A 26,427-nucleotide genomic window follows, 5' to 3' on the forward strand; every position below is an offset into this window, starting at 1 on the left:
TACTTTGTTGTGGAGAATTCACCTCAGTCTTCACTCTGAGGCCAGCAAGAGGGAATTACACCCGCGTAGGTACAGAGCTCCATACTGACTTCAGATCCTCAAAGCCATAAATAATAGAATCTCTGGCCCCAAACCTCACAACTGTGCAACTAGATCATCATTTCTCAGAGAAAATCAGATATACTGCTCAAAATGCTTTGCCCAAGTGAATTCCTTCGGAAACTCTGGAAACATGCAAACATAAAAAAGAAAGGGAAGGGCTCTTTTTCAACTCCTATGAGACAGTCAGAGCACGCAAATTTAGTTTATTTCTCCTCAAGGATGAATACATTGGACAATATTCTGTACTTGTCCGCATTGTTCAAAAGGATCAGCATTTTGAGTGTCCCAGACTGAGACCAATTCTTTCTGTTTTATCCATTAAGAAAACCAGGAATCTTGTGGTCTCTTTTCAAAAGAATGTCTTTGTCCAGAATCTTGCCTCAGAGATTTTATTTGCAATATGTTATTTAGAAAAGAAAAGAGAGCTGGAATGACTTCCTAATTTCTTTACTAAATCTGTTCTCAATCTACTTTATTTCAGGCATTGTTACAGACAGTTCCTTACACGATATTCTACTCTGAAGCCCTGTAATTACACACAAACTGGTCAAACTTTCGCTTGACTGCAAAAAGAGTTGTAGTAACTCCGTTAAATTGAAAGGAAAACTTTGGGGAAAAGAATAGGTTGGTTGAGAGGATAACTCATTTTGAGATGAAATTTCTGTTCTTACAGTTGCCCTGGGTAATGTAGTTGCTCCTCATACAGAAGTGAGAAAAAGTGTCTTGTGGTGTTTTATACAGTTTTTGTTTTGCCTGGGGTTTGAATTTCACAAGGCTAACTAGATTGCCCTTGTCTAGGAAACCCTGGGGGTAATGCCAGATGGTGTCTGCATGCAAGCTAGAAAGAGTGAAAACTGGACAAGGGTGGTGGCTGAAAACCAGGGAATAAAAAACACTGCACTGAAATAGTGGGTAAAATATAAAAAGTTAACAAGAAGTTATGAAGTGGCACGACAAGGGTAATGAAGTGTGCTCACCACAGGCAAAGTCTCCTGAGAAAACCATCAGCTTCACAAAATCCTCCCAAGATCTTGTTGAGAGGTATATACATGTGTATGCAAGAATAAATTAGTTATTCCGAACAGGTCAATGCTAGACCAGTAGCAAGTAAAAATAGCACAACATGCACATTCTTACTGTGAGCTGGCTCAGCAGCCCTGCATGAATGGTAGACTATAAAAGCTCCCATTATGTGGTAGCCGACTTGACTACTTTCTCCACCAAAATGTCCTACTGAAGAGATTTAAATGTCCAAGTAGGCCTCATATTTTGCAAAGCTGAATGTATATCAACACAGAAAGCAAAATCTGGGTAAACATGAGCTACTGACTACAGCAATGAGTGTCCTCGGGAAGAAACACCGTGCTCTTCCTGTCATTGTGGTTTCCTCTCTTGGTGGTAGAGGGGGAAGAAACGAGGGAAATATAGCCTCTGCTACATTCAAAATTTCTTGCATTTTATTTGACACCCTTATTTACAACTTTGAGCACATGCGGTTTCACCAACAGGAGGAAGACGGAGGCTGTGAGCAGCACATGTATGCAACTCGTTTCATGCTGTGGCTGTGAAGGGTGCTGGGATCCAAGCCGGGCAGGAGGCAGAAAGGAGAGCTGGAGCTCACCAGTGGTGACACAAAGTGCTGTGGCACAGTGGAGAAAGCAGGGTGAGGGGGCAGAGAGCAAACGTGGGCACGAGTCTGAATGGAGGTCAGTTGAGTTTCATTTTCCTGCCCAAGTTACTTAGAGAACAATCTCAAACAGTACACAAAATAGCGGGGAAGGGAAGAGTTATACCCATAACTATCACAGGCCCATCCTTACAGCATTTTGAACATTTCCAGTGATAAGCCACTACTATTAACATTTTCATTTCCACATCTAAAGGCGCACACTATTCTACATGGAAGTGTAATCTTGGCTTGATTGTTTACAATTCCAGTGTTATACCCTCTCTTATCTGTTCACTTTGGCTAATGTGGCTTGATGATTTCATTCTGTGTTTTCCCTTTTCACTAGTATACATCAGATAGCAGATATTCATACTTCCCTCCTATCACGTGACATGTCCTCATAACAGAGTGAAAATGTGGCAGGCTTACTTTTGCAAAGAGTCATCCTTGATCTATTCTGGCATTTCTTAGAAGCTAGCACTAATATTTACAGTATAAATAAGGAAATGCAGGGTACAGACAGTACTGTGGTTACAGTGGTTAAATTCAGTATGTCACATTTCTACAGAAAATTGGTGCTCAATCTGAACATCAATTTGTTATTTAAAAGCTAATTCTATGCCTGAAACAGACTCTTTAAAACTGTTATCTGCTCCATCTCTGTACTAGCCTGTTATCTCTGATATGACTCCCGCACTAGAAGACGTTGCTGTGAAAGACTATGCTTGCAGCAGCACACTTGAAAAATACTTGAAAACAAATAAACTGTCATCCGTCTTCATTCACAGTATGTGTTGCGTTAAACAATGAGGAAATAAAAGGCTTATTAAGGTTGCATTGAGAAGAGGTCAACCAGTTTCACTGAAAATGTCTTGAGGATTCTAGGCTGTATTTTAAAGGTGCTTGATGCTCCACACAAATGCCTACTTAGCTTCTGTAAAAATCTTAGGTACGTGAACTCCACTTAACTGCAGCCTCAGGTGAGCACCTTCAAAACTCTCCAAAACTGCAGTAGGCAACTACTTGCATATTAAAGAGATAGAAACCCCTAAAAACCCGGACCCCAGCTCTTGATGACAAGTGTTAGCCCATCAGCTCACCTCGGTATTGGACACTGTACTGCTGCCTACCTGGCCACTAGGAGTATGTCACCACCCATTTCAACAATAACTCAGTAGTAATGAATGATGACTATCCCTCTTGGCCTCTATTTGAACTTGTGACATAGGCTTAACACCTAACCATACCATTATAACCATCCTAGTCCACCAGTCTTACTATCCCACATAGCTCTAACAAATAAATATCCTTCTGACAGTCTTTCCTCAGGCTTGGTATGAGTGATTTGACAATGTCCAGAAAATTCCTATGAAAAGACATTGTGAAACAATTTTTCATTTTAAAACCTATTTTTTATGATATGTGTGTATATATGCACATATACATATTAATTTCAAAAAAAAAAAAAAAAAAAAAACCGTAACAACAGTGTAAGCTAGGATCAATGTGTCTGGAAACCACAGAAAAGCCTATACGCTCCTAATGCGAAAAATAAAAAGTTACTAAGTTCAGCTTTAAAAAAAAAGGAAGAAAAGAAGAAGAGGAATTTATGCTTTTAAGATTAAAACAGTGAAAGATTTAGCAAGCCGAAATGCCTTCTTTTTCCATTCCAACTAAATCATACACTATTTGGGGTAGAAATTTGGCAGGGCATTCTGTTGGATTATCCCTACATTGTATTTGGACTGATTTCTTTATCCCATTTTGATAGATGGACGTCTAGCTTTGCCCTGAATATCTTCAGTGCTGCTGATTCCAAAGCTTCAGTTGGCAGCTGCTTTCCTTGGCTAGTAGTTCCCTGATATATAATCCTAATTTTCCTCTCACAATGCTTAGGGCCACTTTTCTTTCTTTTTTTTCTTTGTTGTTAACTAATGAGTATAATCAAACGTTGCCTCTCTTTAGTTTCCTTTCTATTGTGGACAAAGAGAGGTGTCACTTTAAATTTCCTGGAATTAACATGATTAATTCTCTTGACATCATACTGTAGGCCTTACTTTGCAAGCTTGCTATCAATGTTCTGACACTGCTCAAGACTTGAGATTTAATAATTTTTTTAAACAAAATATCTAAAACCAGTTTACAGTATATTTCAGCTGATGGCCATAAATGACCATAAGTAACTGACATTTTCTCTGCTTATTATTTTATTTCCATGGATTATGTTGTATAAATGGTTAGACTAGATGATTCTGTAGATTCATACAGAAAACATAAGAGCTCCTAGAGCTGAAAAATATCAATGCTGAAAAAATAACAATGCTCATAATTGAGTCAACAGTCAGACTAAATCTCATGAATCTCAAGAAATGAAACAGTGGGTCAGTAAGTGTTAATGCCATTGAATTCAGAGGACAGTCTGTCTGTAAGCATTACAAGGCAGTTAAGTAAGGCCAGGGAAGGAGAGATTTATTTTAGAGGGAATAAAAGACAATCTGAGAAAAGGAGCAGTGGGCTATGAATTAGCATGATAAAAAGCTACTGAGAAGGAGACATTTTGGGAAGCTAAAGAAGGGTCTGGAAACTGGCTGAAGAATTCTGGGGACAAGTTTTACATTGCAAAGCTACAGAAGATCATGTTAGCCATGCCATGCAAAGCAGTGTCACTCAACAGCTATCCATAACTGAGTATCTCGGGAGGAAGGAGGTGTCCTAAATGCAGAGAAAGGTGCAACAAGTTATGTCCTTTCTTCTGCACATTTCTTACCTGGTAGCAGGATTTTTTTTCCCCCCAGTGTGAGCCATTTTGTGCATTCTTTTCTATTAACAGGATGATCACTTGCTATGTTTGCTCAAGCTTCTTGACACATCCACATCGCACATGCTCACATGACTAACAAGAGCCTTTCCACAGTGTCTCCCATGCAGACGTTAATCTCATTTGCCAAATAATTCTCACACTATGAACCTGGCATATGTGTTTCTAGTTATCATGTGATCATTAACATTTTGTCAGTGGTTACGCGGTACCGAATGCGCCACTAACATCCAAATAGTTTTGACTATTGGTCTAGCTCAGTTCCAACCACGAGAAGTAATTCTGTCAATACAAATTATTTTTAAAAACTGCTTTATCTGGGTATTCACTGCTTATGGTGACAATCAAATAAGTTGTTTTACAGTAAGAATGTTCTGGACACTGAGTGGATAACTCCCAACAGGCTCAGAGCTGAACTCATTTGCCAGGTAGCTTTTAGCCACTACACATTGCTGTGAACCTCTTAATCCCAGCACATGCATCTGGACCAGTGTGTTCAAGTGACGCTTATTTCTGCATTACGCTGTCCCCTATCATCAAGCTGTGCATTACTGGGTTCTTTTCACTACAGTGCTGTTGCTTTTAGTACATTGAAAATGTGGTTCCTTTTTTAAATAAAGGAAGTCTGAGTAATTCCATGAAGTCAAGAAGATAGAACTCCACGTACACATTTATTCCAACAATTTAAATCATTTTGTCTTTTGCAGCTCTGACATCCTAAGCAACTTTACTGAACTCACAACCAAGCTCCTAGTTAACTACTGAGCTCTACTTCTTATTTAGAAATGTTTATACACTCTAAAAACCATTTGGTGGCATTGCTTCCAGGTTGAACAGCCATTAAACTTGGTCTGACAACGAGTGGAGTTCTGCCTTACTGGAATTGTCATCTTTGCAGTTATGCTCACATCTTCTACTGGCTTGCTGTAGTGTGCCACATACCTAATTCACTATCAGATTCTGCAGCGGCAGTCTTTGATGGAGGTAGACAGGCCTGCTCTCTGGTGGCACCATTCACACTGATGTGCAATACAGAGGAATTCCACTTTAAAATAATTCCAGCATAAAATATTTGCAAGAGCTTTACGACAGCATGCAAAGTAGCAAGATACCTCATACTCTTGGGCTGAAGAGCACTTGCTCCTACTTCTGCATCACATTTAAGAAGGATCAAGTCCTGATCTGAAAGAAGCATAAGGAAAACTTGTTAATGTGAGCACATACTTGAAGCCACTAACTCAAGTGAAAGCAATTGTTGACAACAATGCTTTAAATTACCAAGCTCTTTATAGCTGGGATTTTAACAGGACTTAGTCTAAACCTAACTCTGAACCATTTAAGTCTATGGTAAAACTACAGACAACTGCAGAGGGAGGCTGAGGCCTCACCAAGAAATTTTTAGAGGATTTTTAAACTTTCACCTTGCTGTTTTAGAGTATTTTGCGAACATATACACTTCAGAGGTTTTATATAGCTGGTGAGTAAGCTAAAACATATGGGAAATAAATTTGTTCTATACCACGTAAGAAATATATGTCAGAGATAGAATCTGTACTCACAGAACTGTTGCCATCCTGCTCTTCTCTGCGGTACAGGAGTCTTCTCATTGACCTTCCAAACCCACAGGGCAGAAATGACAGTATCAGTGAGTTAAGGCTGGTCAAGTCCCCACCAAAGAAAAGTTACCATGATTATACTTTTGGCACTGCAGTATTCATTTCCTTAATACTAAATAGAAGATAATACTTTAAAGTACACATTAAGCCTTACTCAGGCTGAGTTTAAGTTCTCAATGCACTTGAAGTACAGACCCAGGAGATGTAAAAAAAAGAAAAAACCCTAACGTTGTATCAGCTGATCTTCAGCATGTAATCTCTGATAATGTCAGCTGTTTGGAAAAAAAAGAAGAATCTGCAGTAAAAATAATAATTTAAAAAAAAAAAAAAAAGAAAGAAGAACAAAACCAGAAATTAGACAGTGACAAAATGGTGTTGAGGCAGACTTCAGGAAACATATTTTCTTTTCTAATGTTACATTCCAAGATATTTTTAAAGCACAGATATTGAAAGCAGATTCCTATACAATTCTTAATCAGTTACAGTAGCCACTGGAGTTAGTGGTTCCTAACATGTGGCAAATATACAATATTTCTAATTCAAGCCATGTCATGCTGGTATTTTACCAGCATTCCTCATGCTATTGTTACACTCCCACTGGTTTCACAGCATTTGATTATTTTTGAATGCAAGACCATAGCATGTCCCTTTCTGACATTAACAGCAAGCTGCACAGTTGTAATAATCATGGTTCTTTCCATCTCAATCTCAAAATAATTTTGCCCTTACCTCTCAACTTTGTAGATGGAGAAACTCCAACTCAAAATCACGAGGTGATTCTCTGCATTCGTCCAGCAGTAATTTCATTGTAAGGCCTAGAATGGAAAATCAGAAAAAAGCTGAATGACTTAAACTTCATAGAGCCTCTCTGGTTGCATAAACAAAAGACTTGTCCCCTGCAGTGGCAAGGGAGAGGGATGCTCCACTGGTCGCCACGGTCCTTTCACTGTCCCTCGACACTGTGGTCCTGGAGAGGATGGGGTACACTGAGGCACAACCTGACATGAGTGCTTCCACATGCAAGCCGTGACCCACAGCATGGCACCACTTGCAGGTCCTTGCCCTGGGACTGGCATCAGATTGAGACATGAGGAATCCACATGCATTGGGATGGGGCTATAGGTCTTTTATAAATAAGATATAAAAACTATTACAATTACTTAGTGAAACTTACCATATGTTCAAAACACTAAAATAAGTCACATTAATAAAATCTACCCAATTTCACAAGCAACTTCTATCCAACATTTAATATTTAGAAGCTATTAAATGCTTCATTTACTAATGAAGTAACTAGAAAATTCTGTGAGAAAAAAAAAAAAAAGGTGAAAAAAGAGACTTGACTATTTGCTAAATAGCAAGAGAGAGGGGGAGAGAGAGATCATGAAAAGTGTGCTGCAAAGCTATATCAAAGCATTTGAGGGAATTCGTTCCAAGTTCAAAGCAAGGGAGAGTTAGATGTGAAAGTTCAAAGCAAGTCTCTGTCATCAGTGCAGAGGAAGCGACAGATTCTAAAGAGGTGCTGATCACAACCCTGGATGGCCTTCCTGTTCTGCATCAGTAGTGCTAAGGGTACAAACTAGAAAATCATGAAAATTACATATTTTCCTAAAAATTCAGCTTAGAGACAACAAAGTAAAATTATTAAACCAGACAGAAAAAATAGTGATGAGTGAAAGACATGAAATCTGGAAAAGCTGCTAACTGTGCTTCAAAGTTCACCTAGTATTTTTATATACATACAAAAAGAATTCATATGGATTTTTTAAATTAATTTCAAGTTAATCTAAATCTGTGTTTTTCAATATTTCTTTTCCTTACATCTCCCGAAGTTAGAAAGTTCAAACCTCACCAACATTGGGGAAAGGTTCATTCCAGGACTCACTGGGTTGGTTATCTGCATGCTGTGTAAAACGCAACACAACATAGAGTTGACTTATCACTTATCTAATACAAATGCTACAGGCAAGCTAAACTCTTCGAAATAACCTTCCTACCTTACAACACTTATTCATGAACTGCAAGTGCAGATTTCACTTATCTTAATCTAAAATAGGAGTTCCTGGAGGGTAAGATAAGTACCTGGATTTTTTTAAAAAGACAATTTTTAACAAAAATGTCTTTAAAAATTAAAATGCTAGGTTAAAAATTAGACATTTGATTAAGATGATCTGATATTTGTGAAACTTCCCCAGCATAGTTGCAAATACATAATTAGGAGAATTTAGCTACTCTCTTCTTAGCGTATTATCAAGGAAACATACAGAAATGAAACAATCCCTAAACTAATGCTGCCCGCTGCCTTTCCCAGCTCAGTGCATTTGGTTTCTTGCAAGGACACCAGCAGTATATTTAGCACCAGAGTGGCAATAGGGGAGGTTGGACTGAAAGAGTCACATTACATATTGCAGGTCTCGTATTCCCACTCTTGTGCTGCTTCTGGATTTATGACCTGCTCATTTTGTGGTTTCTTTTGAAGCAATTTGACAGACAACTGCTTCTCTGCCTAAAACTCAGTAACAGCTTTAACATGACACATTCTATGTGCAAGGAAGGAAGTAGTGAAAGATTTCCACAGAAAGGGATGCTATTTTCCCAAAAGAAAGTGGTAGAAGTTTTTTGGTGTTTTTTTTTTCTCTTTTTAAGTCAAAACAGACAGATGAATCAACAAATGAAAGGGGAATCAACTGCATGTACAGTAAGTGCAATCATTGATGTTGCATATATTCAACCCAATTGTAACCTTGTTCTGTAGGAGAACAGGTGAAGACTTAAAAACAGAGTTATAGAGATACTGCTGAAATACTAAAATCTGGGATATTGCTGCTGACCACAGAGAGCAAATTATAATTAAGTACACATCTTTCTGGGAAGCTTGCCAAGGAAATGCAGGGAAAGGCAGGCATCACTGTTGCTTTGACTATGCTAGGGAAAAATGGAGATCTAGTTGCTGTAACTCTCACCAGCAGAGCAGTTGCTCTCAAAGCACAAAGCAAACGAATGCTGATAGGACAAATCAGGAAATCAGCTCAGAGGAGTCCAAAGCACAAAACTAGGAATGCTTCAGCACTGTTGGCTTTATCAGCTCAGCTCTGAGGCAACTACACCACTGCTGGCTGTTTCCGTAGCACAGTGGTTTGTTGTCTGGGGGTTGTTTGCTTTCATTATACCAAAACAGCTTCCCATACCAAAGACAGAAAAGCTGGTGACAAACAGTTCAGATGTAGATTTACAGCAGGACAAAGCAGGGATACTGTACAAGAAAGAAAGGTCTGAACATGGCCTTTGATAAGGAGGTACTGAGGAAGAACCGAAAAGAGTGAAATATAGCTGTAATAACAAAACTAAATCAAGAAGATTTGTATAGAGCTGAATTTCTTCAAGCAGGAAAAGGAGAGGGAAAGGTAGTAACATGTCATGGTTTTATGATTTTTGGTTATCGGTATTCCACATCATAACATCATGCAGTGTACTGGGAGTTAAAGAGCAAATGCTCTACTTCCAGGTACTTGTCCGGAACAGAAGAAGAAATACGCTCCCCAGAAGACTGTTCGAGTACTGTTATCATTCCTGCTCAGGGGAACAGATATAAGGCCTGTAGGTCACCTGACCTGGGTCCTCTGCCATCTTCTTGTCTCGTTGTGCTCGCTTTCAGATTGTCTTGCTGCTGTACGCAAGGCTTCAGTATTAGTGTAAGGCCTTTAACTCTTGGACAATCCTTCTCTCAATTATATTTGATTTTATTAACAATTATATTGATTTATATTGTATTATAGTGTGTTATCATGCATTCCGATACTCTATTTAGTCAATTAGTTTGTTTCTCCTCAGATCATTGCCGCTGTTTTTCTTTAATTATTCTTTCATGTGAGGGCTCCCGTTTCCCTTTTCCGGAGGCGCGGATTTTGCAAAAAATCCCTCCACCCCACTAGTCACGGAACCAGGCCAGACCAGCCCATAGACCATCAACATAACACTGGCTTCAGTATAGTCCGTAACAAGAAAAAGATTAAAGGGATTGAAATCTACAACACTCCACACTGGACTCAAAATTAAGACATGAATCGAGGGAAAGGATAAAGAGTAAAAGTTAACAGGAACAGCAACAGGAACAGGCAGCAACCTACGTTATTTTACTATTTCTTTGACTCCTGATCCATCAAGAAACAGACTATTCTGACTTCTTAGATAGGTCAAAATGTAGCTACTAGTCAAAAGTTCTCTACTAGCTTTTTCGGTTAACCAGTAACTAATCTTCCATACTTGATAGCAAAGCAGATGTGATTGCCATCTGCAGCCTCAGCATGGTCACAGCGTTGATGTACTTCTGCCACTGTAACTGTAAACAAGTGGGGTTTTGCAGCACCAACTTCTATTGTAAGCTGGATAGAAACTTATCTCAGCAAATGCTTTACTGCTTGTCTTGTTTTCTTCAGGATCCATTAGCTCCAGTTCTTGTTTCTACCAAATGGGTTGCCACAAGATCTCTCTTCTATAATTCTCACTATGATTTAAACATGCAAAGTTATAGTTTACTAAACAGCATACATTCAATTCTCCTCCGCACGTTACATAAGAATAGCTCTGTCTAGGGCTGGATCAGAGACTTTACATTCTCTGTCTCTGCAAGATAAGTCTCCTGTGGTGTGAGAAAATCTTGAGAATTCCATCTTGTACAGTTTCCTGAAATCCTCAGTAAGCAAAGAGCATTCATACCACTCTCATCATGTTTTAGCCTCTCACAGGGCATCAAGGCCCTGCCCAACCATGGCATAATCCAAAAAATTTAACAGAGAACAAAACAATGCAGATGCAAATGCCCAATTGCAGCCATCATGTTTATGAGTGAGCAGGTTTCTCTTACGTGGGGGCTGATGAGTTCCTTTTCTTGTTCCAGCCTCTGCCAGAATGTCAGTGGCAGCACTTCACAAGAGTCTGTGGTCCAAATAAAGAAGTGTCCTAGGTACACTGCAGAAGCCAAACTCATTCATTACTCCAAAGTCTCCTTTTACTTCAAGTAATGTTTGATAATGAAGAGAAGTTTGAGACCTAGAATTTACTTAAGAAGATAAACCAATATTTCCATATGGTCTCTATAAACTTGTAATCTAGGAACAACATCTGAGGGTTTAACAGCACAAAAGGCAGCATCACCAACCTTTCCCTCTCAATGACCTGTATTAACACCAAGTCTCAAATCACCTGCAAAAACAATACCATGGTGAAAAAGTAATCAGTCCTGATCATAATGAACATTTGTCTGTGTGGTATTATCAGAGCTGGGAAGTTTGAACAATTTTTGCACAAATAAAGAAGGCATTAAAACCTTTCTGAAGCACTCAGAGTACACAAGGAACACGGGCTTTGCTGCTCCCTAGCACTAACCTTTCCCGTGAGCCCTTGGTTGATCTGACCAGGCAGAATGCTGCAGGACTTTAAGCAGAAATGGATTAAAATATGCACGGACACGCAAATGAGTTTGTGTATACACAGACATTTCCAAGTATGTGCTAAGGAAAGAAAGGATGCAGAGAAGACTCTAAAAGATCTTTGATGCAGGGCAGGTTACAGGAAGTCAGAGACAACAGCTCTGGATAAACCAGTCTGAGATTAAGAAAAAAAAGGAAATGATCCTTTTTGATGAAGGGGTCTAGAATCCATACAGATGCATTGTGTAGGAACAGGAACTTGATAATAAAAGCACTCTGATGTGGTGTTTACCCCAAAACAACACAAGTTAAAAATAAATACACAGCCACAGAGTTTAGGCTACTCTGGTGAAGCTTGAATCACTACAGAGTACCACAAGAACTTCTGGGACTTGCTCAAAATCAGTCCCCTTGAGATTATTTAGGATTGTTGTAATCTGCTACTGGACATTTGTTCTCTTTAGTAGTTGTGTATACTGGGAGGCAGCATCTGTGGGCAACAAAGCTGAGCGTTAGGAACCAGTCATTTAAGAAAAATTACTGCCCTGAGCCAGGATCCACATCACACACATTCTTTGTCAGGTTCTTCTCTTCTGCTTATTAAGGCTGTTTGCATGGATTGCTACTGTCCCAAAGTCACACAAACTGAAGTCCTCCTGTTCTTACTCATTTGGGCTATTTTCTTCCAGTCCACTACAGCTGTCAGTCAGGGTGCGATCTCTTTGAGATCAACAAATGAGCCATATGCATAGTTCAATGGCCAGACACTTCAAGTCATAACAAGCTAGTGAAGCGAGCTAATTTTGCTTGCAAAAGAATTAGCCTTTATTAGCCACTAATACCACTTTTTGCCCTGCGTAGCCCCTTAACAATGCAAAGCATTTTTGTGTCTAATTTCTATTGTATGTTAAATAGGTATGTATATAGATGTGCAATATACAGCATGCATATTAATACAGGACATAGAACACGTACAGAATAGCACAAATGCGCCTATATGTGCCATATATATAGGCATGTATGTGTGTGATCATGTTCGGTCATGGCTTTGGAATCAGTGACTGAATCATTACGTTGTGATTTTCTGTCTTCTCTGTTTCTGCAGAACTCAGGAGAGTTAATAGCTGCACTCATAGACCCTAATTTCAGGTTTATTTTATACGAATCACTATGATTTATAAAACACCACTAAACCCAATGTAATTACAGTTTCTCTTATGATAGGGTCAGACTGGGCTGCGACCTTACAATTGTGTGATACTGCTGTAGACTGGAAATCAAAATGAAGCTGCTGATCTAAAAAACTAGACAAAAAAAATCAAATCTTTTTTAATCATCCATGGCACAACCAGCTAAATGCAGACAAACTATCTTGATTTTGTTCCAAAGAATTCAAAGTCCAAGACAGGAGAAAAGTTATTTTCTATTTTAAAGAATATCTAAAGAAACAAAAGAATGAGGAAGTTGTACAGGTTGCGTGTACTGAGAAGGAGAAGAGTTCTCTGAAGAAAATATTAGCACATTTTAAAAAACCTCTTGCAACTTCTCATTAATCATAGCCTGGCTTCACAGAAGAAGGAGAAGGGCAAGTATCACAGGATGTCTGTTAAGGTATTTAGGTGGATAACCCAAACCAGTTGCGTTTTTTAGTAACTGTAATGACAAAAAGATGCATGAAGGCAACTAATGCCTAAAATTGAGTAAAAATGCCAGTAAAGGAAAGGCAGAGAGATAAACTTAATTTCAGAGCTGCGTACCTCAGAAAAGGGATCTGTACCTCTGCACGTTTGGAATGCGGCCTCGGCCACTGGAAGTAGCAGACGTGATGTTTCAAGAATCACGGCATCACCACACCTCTCCCATAGCAGCAAGAGAACTCCCAACAATTCCAACCTCATTCACATTTTTCTCCCTCAAGACAGTCTAATAAATAAGGAGGAAGTCCTGAAGGGAAGCATTTCTTCTGAGATATAACAGTAATGGATGCTTAAAGTCCGAACAGAGCAAAAAGAACAAGGAAGTTTGAATATTTCCTCTATTGTACGTGATGCTTTCTGTGGATCAGATGCATGATTAGCAGCATGTTTAATATCAATTTTCAATCATCTAGAAATCTAGAAGATCTTCCTTGGGACCAAACTGGAAGTTGTGATGGATATATCTGAGTATGAGGTACCTGAAACACAGAATTAAACAATGATTTAGCTTTAATAGGTGGGAAGTAATAAAATGAGGGAGTCCTTTCTTTCCAAGAGCACATCTGAGCAGGAACCAATATTACCACACTTTAGGCTGCACCAACAGAAAAAATAAATACGTAATGGACAGGATGAGGGGTGGGATTCTCTCTCTTTCTGCTACATGCCAATTTGGCTTAGATAAGAAAACCATAGGTATACATCTTATTGTGGGTTGTAACAAAGAACATTTGTCCTTGCTTTTCCTTCCGGTCATTTTCTACAAAGTCCATTGCAACAGATTATTAACCTGGAAATTATTAATGGTTGCAGATGCAATCATTCCCTTTATATGACTAGAACTGATGAATTTCTACAGAGTATGTAAAAGGGTAACTCCTTGAACATTTCTCCTGCATACTGCAGGAAAAGTTTAGAATCCAGGAGACAAAATCCCACTACCTAACAGCTTATACTGTAGATCTGAGGTAGATCCAAACAACAGAGCAACCTGCCTGTCCTCACACTTCACATGTCACTCCTGTTTACTGGTGTTGTCCAGAGAGGACAATAATGATGGAGAAAATAGTCATGTACAGGAAAAGCTGCAAGGAAATACTTACCTCGTTAATTAAAGGGTGTGCGGAAAAGGAAAACATCCTCAAGAAAACAAAAACAGAAAACAAACAAACCCACCTGATAAGAAGGTTAAAACTAAGGTGAAGGCAAACATGCTTTTTATCAGTGCAACCCCTACAGCAGAGTGACACAAATATCATGCCTACAGCAAAGACTGACCCTGACAGTACATGCTATCACAGTCAAAATAAGTGTCATCTGCACTCTGTGATGCTGCCAGGGATACTGGCAGCCTCAGCAAGTTTCCGGATTTGATGCATCAGGCATTGAGTTGCCATTGACTCACATGGAGAGGACAAACCTGAAAGGAGGGATTATGACTGGCACAGGCAACCTGGATTAAATCTGCATGATGTTTAAAAGAAAAGAAAAAAAGAAATCAGGCTCTGATTTTTGTTTAGATTTCCTCTCCCCTTTCCAGCAGAGTTCTTGTTACTAAATAGAGGAGAACAATGTCAGATCTCACACAGAGCTAGTGCACAAGAAGTGGAGTCAGCACTAAAACAATTTTATGGATACGTTCTTTCAAATGAAATCAAAAATTCCCCAGCACTGAAGCACTTCTGCAGGTCCCAAGGCTTTCCCAGATTCTCATATCTGTTGCAGTTCATTAAGGACTTCTTTTAAGGGACATCTCAGTCTGGATCTGTCATAAACCACTTGTCACTGTTGAACATGGGGCACAGCTACACTGGGAGATGGAGTGACAGGGAGGGATCCCTATTATACAGAATTATAGAATAATTAAGGCTGGAAAAGACTTCTAATATCATCTAGTCCAATCATCAAACCATCCCCACTAAATCGTGTCCCTCGGTGCCACATCTATACAGTTCTTGAACACCTCCAGGGGCAGCGACTCCATCACGTCCCTGGGCAGCCTGCTCCAATACCTTTCCACTCTTTTGGAGAAGAAATGTTTCTAAACACCCAACCTGAACCTTCCCTTGTGCAACTTGAGGCCATTCCCTCTCATCCTATTGCTGTTACATGGGAGAGGAGGCCAATCCCCACCTTACTACAACCTCCTTTCAGGCAGTTGTAGAGACTCCTCTGAGCCTCCTCTTCTCCAGACTGAACAAGACTTGTGCTCCAGACCTTTATCTCCCATGCAGTAACCCCCTGGACTCACAACACATACGGGTGTGCTTAAGTTGGGGTGTGGAGTGAAGGAATTAGAGTCACATGAAATCTGCACAGAAACAACCCCCTGTCATCTCCCAGCATAATCAGTACTCATCCCGAGTGTGTTCAGGGGACTCATCAGATTATAAAATACTGAAGCCTTGTCATTACATCACGTTCACGCTGAATTATCGTGGTGCTCCTGTGATGCTGGCTCTGTCATGAGTTGTTCAGGAAGGGCGTTTTGGCGATGGTTTTGTGTTACAAGGCTTCCTTTCATATTGCCTACTGCCTGTTTCAGGCCCTATCATCCTGCTCCTTGCAACTATTAATAAGTATCCCTTCCTCCAGCTGTGAGATCAGGCTTTGCAGACTGTTTGTAAGCTATTGCTGCACTTTTAACAATTAAGCCTTCACAGCTTACACTTCATTATTTTCTTCCCTTGAATCCAACGTGCATTTTTAAAGGAGTTATATCAGCTGACCTCTAGTCCTAAAAATAGGCATTCAAAAAGCTAGAACCTAGAGGCGTGCTTCCAGGATCTTTTCTTGTTGTTGTTGTTAAATTCAGCACCAGTATTTATTTCAGATGAACTTCATTCTGCAACACAAATAGTCCTGCTCTGTATCAGGAAACAGGAATGTGAGGGAAAAGGTGAGACTAAGACAAACACCCTAGCAGTACCTATGCTCATGGCACCATTTAAAAGCCTATCCTCTTGCCTTGGCCAGCTCCAGAAAGACGAAATGCACTGGTTATATACTTATTATAGCACGGGTTATGTATCTGTTGCTTCTATTCCCCACAGGATGCAGTGAGCCCTGATCTCACCACCATCTTAAGACCACAATGAAAACTCCGATAAAACCCTGGAGCAGGGAAAGATAACAGCAGAAGCACAGAGCTGAGGCTGCCAGCTCTGCAGCAGGGTATGCGCTCTGAGCTCCAGTACCGCTGTGCCCAAATCCGCTGGTCTCAGTTCAGCAAGCCAGGGGTCAGACACTCAAACTATGGAAAGAGAACAAGGATTTTGACTACATTCTATTTTACTTTCATTTTTCCTTCCTGTATTGACGCATCACAGAGAACCAAGATGACTTAGATTTGTGTTCTGCCCTCCTTTAAGCCTTCTCTAAAACTTGTCAGTTTGGGACCTTTAAAAAAAAATAGAGGCACTCAAAATAAACAATCACTTTGAAAATCTTGGCCTATATCCCAGTAGGGAGTGAATCTAGTCACGTACACAACCACCTCCAAACTACACAGAAACGAAGCATTAAAATACCATGACACACAATATGGAAACAAAAAACTTGGTGTGTTGCAGCAGCTAAGATCATGTAGCTCTCACTTATCTACTTAATCATAATTGCTCATTACTTGGTTTGTTAGCCCCTGCCATGAACCAGAACCTATGATTTGAACAGCAAACCAAAACAGTTCCATTGAGATCAAAATCCTTACAGTCAGAGCCAATACTCTGTTACACTTTACCTGTGCTGCTTCCTCATCCTTACTGGATGCCCAAAGCACGGATGTCCCAGATTTCTTTTCCTCACTGTTGCCACTGCTGTCTTCCTCAGGCGACTCCATCTTTCAGTGGAGTTGTTAGCTCTGCAGTTCTGTTGTTGTTTTTGTGTTAATGTGAACATTAAGCTGGACACAAAAAAAAAGGATACACTTGGTTAGTATTCTCTACTTGAAGTGTACTCATTCAGAAAATAAAAAGCATGGCCAGAAGTAGAAGGAAATGTCAGTTCTTGAACAACAAAACTGCTGAAATAAAAAGTCTTACAAGCCAGCTCTGGTCTACAGACCACAATGTAAAAGCTGTTAGATTAATCTATTTTTACTGTCTATGATGAAAAAGGAAGGAGAGAAAGAAGGAAAATAACAGTAATAATACTAATCCTTGTGCACCATTGTCATAATCAGAACTTAAAAAAAAATGATGAGAATTTAATCCTATGTAATACTTGGGTATTCAACAACTTTTTTCGTAACTTGGGAATAATAAGTGAATACTTTTTCTTTCAGATTTCTTTTAGAAGAAACCCTAATAAATGAACAAATCTTTCAGAGTATTTTGGGAAGAAAATTCATTTTTTTTAAACTACAAATTGAAATTTTTTGTTTCAGTTTGTTGCCTTCTTTTCTTATTGTAGGCCATTTTTCACGAGAGTTACACAAGGAACTGGCTTGTATCCTTCCTACTCTTCTAGGGTTCAGTGATAGCCACAACGGACCAAGCTGCTCACAGAGAATTAGGATTCTGTTGCTTAGTGGCAATTACCAGTAAGTGAACTAGCTCAGACCAGCAAAGAGATTGGCGGCAGCAGCAGAAACGTCAACTGTAAACTGACTAAGGAAATATACCACAAACTGGAAATGCAGAATTGACTCAAAAAAAAAAAAAAAAAAAAAAAAAAAAAACAAGCCCCACCAATCCCAAAACAGAAGGTTTAAAGGAAGAAGAAGGAAAAAAAAGCACAATGTTAAAAAAACATTAAGACAGTTTGAGTTTCTGGACACACAGGTATCACAACACTGCTGCGATGCAGGGGAATAGGCCAATTAGTGTACAGAACTGGCCAACATGTCTCCTAATTTCCCCAAGCTCTGCCAATGTAGCTTTACAGAAGTGATTTCCGATTGCATTTGAAAGGTATAATAGCATATCTGCTATCTTCAACAAGATGTGTAACTCATGTCTAGATAACACCTTAGTGATCCTCTTTAGAATCAGAAATAACTAGGAGAAGTGGAAAGTGGAAATTTATAACAAATGTGTATTTGATCCCATTTTTCCATGCTGTTTGTCTGAATAGTACTCTCTTCCTCCTGTAACTGTATAGAGTGGCTCTTGCTACACACTGTAACTGTTCCATCACATTGGACCAGGTTTTCTCCAGCATGTTCTAATGTTACCTTAGTTGTGAAGCAATGTTTTTGGATAGAAAGACAAAACAAACTCATGAGAGAAGCTTCCAAAATAAATACTTCTCTTGTGCTTTGTCATTGTTTTCTCCACACAGACCAGATTACTGCACGATCCCTCTTAGCACAGGAGCTGAAGAGCTGGACCTGAGAGGAGCCAGCTGACACCATGGAAGTGCCCACAGTTCTCTTGAATGATCTGCAGGATGGTCAGCTAGAACAATAGCCGGATGAGAATGCCTCTTGGAGCTGGGCAGGAAACAAGGTAGGTGTGCTGTGGTCTCACATTCTGTGCTAAAGAAAACTAAGTGAGCAGGCACAGACAGGTAGGTACAAGAAGCATCCTTTCGTCCAACACCCCCCAAACAATCATCGTTACAACAGCGGAAAAGCCTTTACTTTAATTCAACACTGCTCCATGGTATTTGCAGACTGCACACTCCTCTACTACAAACAGTAGAAAAAGCAGATTTTTTGTTCAACTTGCATATGGCACATGTACCAGGAAACCTTGTTCCCTTACGTACTTGGTCCTCCTAATAACCAGAAATTTTCCATCTTCCCGTACAACAGGCAGGGAGCTCCACGAGCCCAACCGCAGATGGCATGCTCAACTGCACAACACAGTTGAAATCTGGTAGGCCATTTGGAATAGCCCATAATGTCCCTTTTGAAGCACAAGCTGTATTTTCCACAGGCAAAAGGCAGGCAGGGTCTCAGTGCCAGGGTACAATAGAAGCCTGCACGCAGAACAGCCCTTATCTCTGGCAGGCTCTGGGACTCGCAGAGTTAGAGCAATGAAGCCCAAAATATATCTATGCAGAAGGAGCAACAAACTTTCCACCCTGATGAAGGCACAATGAGGAAAATCTTTCCGACAGACTCACAGCTGGTTTCAATCTACAGCCTGAGCATATCTAATGGGTTGCCTTTATCAGAGAAACTCTCATAGGGTTCTGGCTGCTACTGAGGGCAGTTTGCCACTGTGCAGACCCTGCAACAAGAGTCAGAGAGGACAGAGTGTACTCCCAACATGAACTGAGGCATGCAGTAATAGAGACCATCTGCACCAAATCCCAGCCCTGCTTGCACCTTTATTCATCCATCTCAGCTCCTAAGATTTTATTGAAGTTAATGTAACTGTCCTGTTAACGTATCGGGAAAACATAAAACACATCTTTGGAAAACCTTATTTTCTCACTTGCTCTCTGCCCACGTGAACACAGAAAGTATCACCCGGCCTCAAAAGCTCCTGAATGAAACCCTCACTTCTCCGAAGAGGAAACACGTTTTTTATTAGGAGAGGTTAAGTGAAGCTACCACATTCTGTGAGTCCAGGACCTTTACCTTTTCTTACAGCAGATACCACTGACAGAAAAAGTTCAAAACCCCGCACCCATCTCAGAGAATCGGCATGTTAGGGACTTGTTAAGAAGCTATTGTGTGCATGTCATGTAGTAAGTAAAAAGTACTTCAAATATACAGGGCTTTATTTTCCCCACCAGTGGTTTACAGATTTGTCCCGGGACAATAGAAGTTTACAGGGAAGGGGGAGATGTCTGTGATTAAGAAGGCTTTCAGCTCTTCTTCCTACAGATACCCTGTGGATATTGCTGTATTCTCCAGAATCTGAGCTTCCACTTGAAAAACAATGAAGTTTCTAGCCCATCTGGGTTTGCGGAAGCAGAATGTAAACAGATGTACTGTTGTCTTATTTTAGAAGCTGTAGCAAGCCAGACTGAAACAATAGCACTAAGAAACGTCAACTGCTCCCATTCATCTCAGTGGGGTGGGGTGTTAACTTTGAAGCCTAATTGTGACCACTTTAAAGCCAACCTTTTAACCAGTTCACTGCTGCCACCACACCAGAAACTCAAAGTAATGAACTTACCAGCCTCTGTATTTGTATGCATTACCGCCAGCTCTCCCACTCACTTGAAAAGAACTTGAAAAGGCATTACAATCGAGCTAGCCTGAATATTCTTGCACTTAAGTTAGCTGAATGGTTTGGTACTGCCTTTCAAAATTAGGGTTAAAAGAAAGTAAAGGGTGAAAGGTTAGCTTCATTGTTGATGCTCTCAAAAGTGCAACACGTGAGATTTCATGCTTCTTGCTTTGATCAGGGTGCACGGATGGCCCTTCATTTCAATAAGCTGACAAACTGCTACTTCCAAAACTCCTGAAAATAACTGCTAAAAAATAGAATAGCACCATCAATCAGGTGTAAAAATAAATAAGAGAAAAAGACAGTGGTAATAAGTATCTGCAACAATAAAAAAGGGGGAAGAGAAGGTCTTCATTTACAGGAACTTGCGGCTGCTGTTAACCTAAATTTAAGGTGAACCAGCCTGTGAGTAGGATAGGACTGCTGCAGAGCCCTTGGCTACCTGCTGCACAAGCAGTAAATGATCTCTGTGAAGGCCTTGCAACTCTTCCCACCTCTACCTTCATTTACCTCTCCACGGAGCAGTAAGAGTCATACTGGCACTAAGGGACATGGTTTAGTGATGGCACTTGGTAGGCCAAGTTGATGGCTGGATTTAGAATCTTCCAGGCTGGAAAAGGCTTTCAAGATCATCACAATTCCACATTGATGATTCAGTCACAAGTCTCTTTATCTGCTAGCATTTGCTTCCTGACATCACACATGCTGGGTTGAGAAATTAACACCATCACCACAGCTCTAGTCTGGCCATCCATGCTAGGTACCTTACTTAACCAATGCTGAGGTATATCAAGAAGTCCTGAACACAGGCCAGAAGCTCAGCTAGACTGAGACAGGAAGGGGAATATCACCCAGGTTAGTTGCATGGCAGAGATAAGAGAAAAGTATCCCTCATAGTAAAAAGGAACAGAGTAATCATCAAAAGACCTTGAACAAGCAGCGAAGACAAAAGTAATGCCTCTAGATCAGGAAGAGACAAGTGGAAGAATGCGAGGTGGAAGGATTGGCATATCCTATTTATCTATATTTAACAGCAAGGTACATCCTTGATCGCACATTCTTATCCTTGAATAAAGATGTCTTTACTTGGTAAGGTCTAAAGTCTGTATAAGAATGCCTACGTGTGGTATGGAGTAGGGTTATTCTGGTAGAAGGTGAAACCTTCCTGTCTACACAATGCCTAGGTGTTTGTGGAAACAAAGCCCTAATTCATGCAGTTCAGGTTCTTTCACTTGCTTCAACAGACAATGCTCTGATCCTGTTATTAGCAAGTTATGAATGCACAATCCTTCCACATGTAACTTCCACTGCAAGCTGCACATTTAGGGGGGTTTGGAGTTTGTCTTTAGGTAATAAAAGCACCGAATGCAAAATTCTGTGTTATCAAATGTTAGCATTTGTTAAATCTCACTCTGTAAACCTCCACAGAATGTTGGGAGAATGTTTATGACAGAAAAATGAAAATAAACTTCTGCTTTCACCCAAAAGCCCGCTAACACCAACTTCACATGCAAGAGGCCTGGTAGGGAGAGAATAACATTCATTTTCTACTGACTTCAATCAGCTGCAGCAGGGCAATCAGCCCTCTGTAGAAGGTGCTGAATATGATCAAGTGCACTTTCACAGAAGTGTCTGAGTGTTACAGAACACATTTTTTGCAGATGTTTAGAAGTACAGAACAAAGACAGCTGAAAACAGACCTGGTAAGTTTGCAGTTTTAGTTTAACACTGTGTTAAATTCCCATTCAGCATCGATAAGGTACTACACACTTCTTGTAGAAAGAATAAACAGCCTCATAAAAATCAGACTCTCCACTCCTTGCTTCACCTCACCGCCATCCCCAGCCAGTACATCCAACACCCACAGCTGGGTATGCAGGAGCCGGGGCCATAGTATCCCCACTGCAGAGCTCCACAGCCGGCAGAAGCACAGCAGGCAGGAATGCTGATGCTGGCACGGCTGCCAGCGCGTTTACTTAGCACTCATTTCTCTCAGTCTGTTTCAGACCAGAAATGCGGGCAATGAAAACCTATTGAACCTCTGAGAACCTCAGCCACGGCAGGGAGCAGAGCAGCGTCTCCGCAGGTACATGAAAGAGGCATTCAGAAGACGCTCCCATTGAAAGGAGGCAGAGAGCGAGCCCCCATCTGTCTCTGGTTACCTTTTATTGGCATGAAAGAAGGGAGGCAGGAGGGGAAGGTTTCAGGGCAAGTGAAAAACAAGCTTTCTAAGATTCACTGTTCAACCTCAAAACAAAAGCTCGTCTAGCTTAGGAGCTTAGTTCCATTACTTTCCATTTAGCAATTTATTATAACCAAGAGAATTAAAAAGCTGTTTTGGGTCATGGATTAAACATTAGCCTAAAACAGAAGTAGAGTGGAAAAAATCATGCTTTATAAATCCAGCAAATGTCTCAGGAAAATAAACAACAATCAGCAAACACATGAGAAAGTGTAGTATATTAGTAGGTATCCAAGGACCATTGGGTGAAAACATTTACATCAGGATGATAGTTGGACAAAACAGCTGTCACAGAAGCCTTATTAAGTAGAGGGTATAATCTGTAAACACTTGCCACCCGAATTTAACTGAGACCTATTGAAACAGGAGAGAAATGCCTGGTTCCAGGGCAAGGCAGGTGCCAGAGTGGCCCTGGCACAAGCGTTGCTCTCTAGAAAGCCACCAGCAGCTGGGAAGAAGACACATGGCCAGCAGACACACTGCCCCTCTCAGCCCTGGGGGTGGGCAGCTCGCAGCATCCCAGCATTGCTACCAGCCCAAAGAAAACCCTATTGCATGACCTGGCAGACTCTCCCCAGTGGTGTCACTCCACCTTGTACCTTAGGAGAGAAAGCATCTCTGCAAGCATTAGAAAATCCAGTGCTACTGTGTAAACATTCACCTACCACCAGCCCATGCACAGTAGGGTGCAGCACAAGGAAGCCAGGGTCTCTCCAGGTACCTGCTTGCAAGGTTCAGAACAGCGCACTAACACTCGGTTAGCATGCACAGCAGCACAGGGTGAAGAGGCAAGCCTCAGCAGAGCACCTAGTGTCAGTTCTTCCCCTTAAAAGGAGGACTACAGTGTTCCCACTTTGCAGGATCTCTAAAGAAACAGGAGGTCCTCAGACACTGTGAAGAGAGGACCCCTCAATAATAGGTCAGGATACAATCAACGGTAAATGTAACAACGTAACAGGCTACTTCCATCAGGAAAAGATTATTAATAACTATAAAACCTAATATTTATGTAGTTCTCTATGCAGACTTTTTTTTTTTTTTTTCCTGTAGAGGCGTACAAATATTACCTAATCAGTCATGAGAACACATGACCAAAGCCTTGGCTTCTTGATGAACTGCAGAAGTCTTTTCAAGTGTGACCACACGCATCAAGGTTTGTTACACTGAATCTAGGCAACGCAAGTTTAGTAACACTTGGCTAATTATCTTGAGATAACTCAGAGCCCTTTATAATTTCAGGTGACACCTAAATTCAGGTGGGTACAAATACGGACTGAGTTACTAGTATCTTCCATAATTTTTCAAGAGGAAAATTTTGCATCTAGGCTATTAGGATTTGCTACTGTTTAAATTCCATGCCAGCATATCTCTTAGAGGTAAACTAACTATACATCATCGTATGCTAGCTATCATCATAACACATTGAAATATGGAAATACAGGAAGGATTTATTTGGAATTCACTTAGTAGTATCGTAAGATTTGCTGTAAGGGAAAATACTGAGGAATATATGTAATTCCTTAAACCTTTGAAGACACAAAATGGATAACTTACACAAACTTCTTAGAAACCTCAGAAGAAAAACTGAGTCCCTATAGTACGAGTTTTTTAAATCATTCTCTTAGTCTCTTGACATATCTTCAAGCAAACATGGCTTGCCAAATATTTTTGTCAGACTACTTCTGATCTGTGATCTCTCCAATATGGATGATATCTCAATAAATTATTTCACAGAGTAAAAGAACCTTTAAGTACAAGTCACAGCACTTGCAGATGTGGAGTAGAATATTCACTCAGGATTACTCTAGGTAATGTGAGAGGATAGAAACTGATCCAAATCCAAGTTGACACCTGTTTAAAAATTGTTGGATAAGGTCTTGATTCTTGCCATTAGTCAAACAATCTTACTGAAGCTGACCTTAAAAGTTAACATTAGAAAGATATTGAGACAATTTGGAACACTCCTACAGAAACCTCAGTCAAGTCAACAGAAGTCACCCCAGTGACACAGAATTCAGGCAAGACATGGCGTTCAGAGCTGTAACAACATGTACACTGAGAAGCTAGAAAAGGTCAGAAGAAGCAGACTTATCTCTCAGGCTTAAGAGTTGGATTTATTCTTTTGTCTCAAATTGTCATACAATACACCCAATACATTTTGAAAACTACATTAAATAGATACAAATAACTCAGATTTAGTCTTATTTTCCTAAAAAGAACACTTACTAGCACCATCCTTTCATCTCCTCTCAAATTATACATTGGTGGTAAATTTGCAGGTGGTAGGATAAATGCTATAGCAGACATCTACTGAACACAATACAGTTGTGTTCTGTTGTTAAAACTGTGATCTTTCTTGCATGTTTAGTGGAATTCTGGTTTACTGTGGTCCCAGTACATACATCTCAATTGTCAACCAGCTCATTCTTCATTCTGGTCCTCTTTGCCCACCATCAATATAATGGGAGGATCGGCACAATAAAAAGGTGCTACAAGGGAAGGGAAAAAGACTGCTTATCCGTATCAGAAGATTCCAGGTTCACAGGGGAAAAATTCCACCAGGGAGGAATCTCCAGAATGAGATCCTTCCCCAGTGGCAGTCAGCCCTTAAATGAGGTCTAGAAGAGATGCAGCCATGCTCCACCCCTTTCAGTCACACAGCTGAATTGCCTTCACCTGTGCTCCCAGGGCTGACCCAGTCCTTTGCCCAGGTGCTCAATCAGTGGTTCAGGACGTGACTCAGAAGTTCCCATACACCAACCTCACTCCTCGATTGCAGATTTATTTTAGCACTTATTCAGGCAAGCTCCTCTTCTCTTTCTACTTCAATTGTTATAGGAAATATATTTTATCTGCCTGTACAGAATGGACACTGCTCAAGTACCTGAGCTCCCACAGGAAAAATAGCACTGACAGTGTTCAGGAAAGTCTTTTGGTTTATATTTTTCTTACTGGGCTAAGCTCAGTTCTGTTATGTGCTACTTGACTCCACCTGTTTATCCTTGATCCCATGCCCTTTCCTTCTCCTCTTGCCTCCCCAAGCAGAAAAAATGAGCTGGTGCCAGGGAGATTCTGTCCAAAGGCTGCTCTGAAGCCAGTTCCACATTATCACAATAACCCTACCCATTGACTTGGAAGTCCTACCATTTCCAGGGAATGTCTACTGCTCATATAACACATTGGCTAGGCAGAGGAGCAGCAGTCTTTGAGATTTACTTTTATTAAAAATGAAAGGATTTTTTTGCCTATTTAAACATGAGAACAGCTGCACCCCTGTTTCAGTGTCACTGCTAGAACAAACAAAGCTTTCCAGGAGTGACTTTCAACAAAGGAAACAAAACTGACTTAAGGGGCTCAAAGCCACAAAAAAGATTCTTCCCATCCAAGATCTGGAATTATAATGAAGAACAGTCCTTGCAGGAATATAATTTGCTTGTGAACAGATCCAAGCTCTGTGCAACTCCTGACATTTACTAGTAAATGCAGAAAGAAATGGCAGTGTGTTATTTGAAGGAAAAAGCAACCTAAAAATCTAGTAATAAATATGACTAGAAAACACTAAAGAATTCAAAAGCTCTACTTCAGGTAACGTTACTATTAATTTCTGACTACCCAGGTAACTGGCATGTGGATCTTGCAAGGGAGGTTTCATAATCTGCATCCCAAGAAAATGCAATAAAAAGTGAAGAAAAATGTCTGAAATAGTGAAATAAAGCAAGTTAGCAGC

General features: G+C 40.3%; 1 long non-coding RNA gene across 4 annotated transcripts in view; it reads right to left on the reverse strand.

The window, feature by feature from the left end:
• LOC101749926 overlaps positions 1-26,427 on the reverse strand; it is a 120,118-nt gene that overhangs the window by 22,576 nt on the left and 71,115 nt on the right. For 3 of the 4 annotated variants that reach the window (XR_005858313.2, XR_005858299.2, XR_005858321.2), the window contains 5 exons: positions 17,071-17,232; positions 11,070-13,810; positions 6,935-10,709; positions 6,149-6,200; positions 5,702-5,771 (listed from right to left, as the gene is read on the reverse strand). This is a non-coding gene — a long non-coding RNA (uncharacterized LOC101749926). Of the gene's footprint in view, positions 1-5,701; positions 5,772-6,148; positions 6,201-6,934; positions 10,710-11,069; positions 13,811-17,070; positions 17,233-23,365; positions 23,564-26,427 lie in introns of those variants that run through there. The other variant, XR_005858323.2, reaches the window with a different exon arrangement.

The sequence above is a fragment of the Gallus gallus genome, chromosome 3, assembly GCF_016699485.2.
Source record: "Gallus gallus isolate bGalGal1 chromosome 3, bGalGal1.mat.broiler.GRCg7b, whole genome shotgun sequence".
Classification (NCBI taxonomy): domain Eukaryota; kingdom Metazoa; phylum Chordata; class Aves; order Galliformes; family Phasianidae; genus Gallus; species Gallus gallus.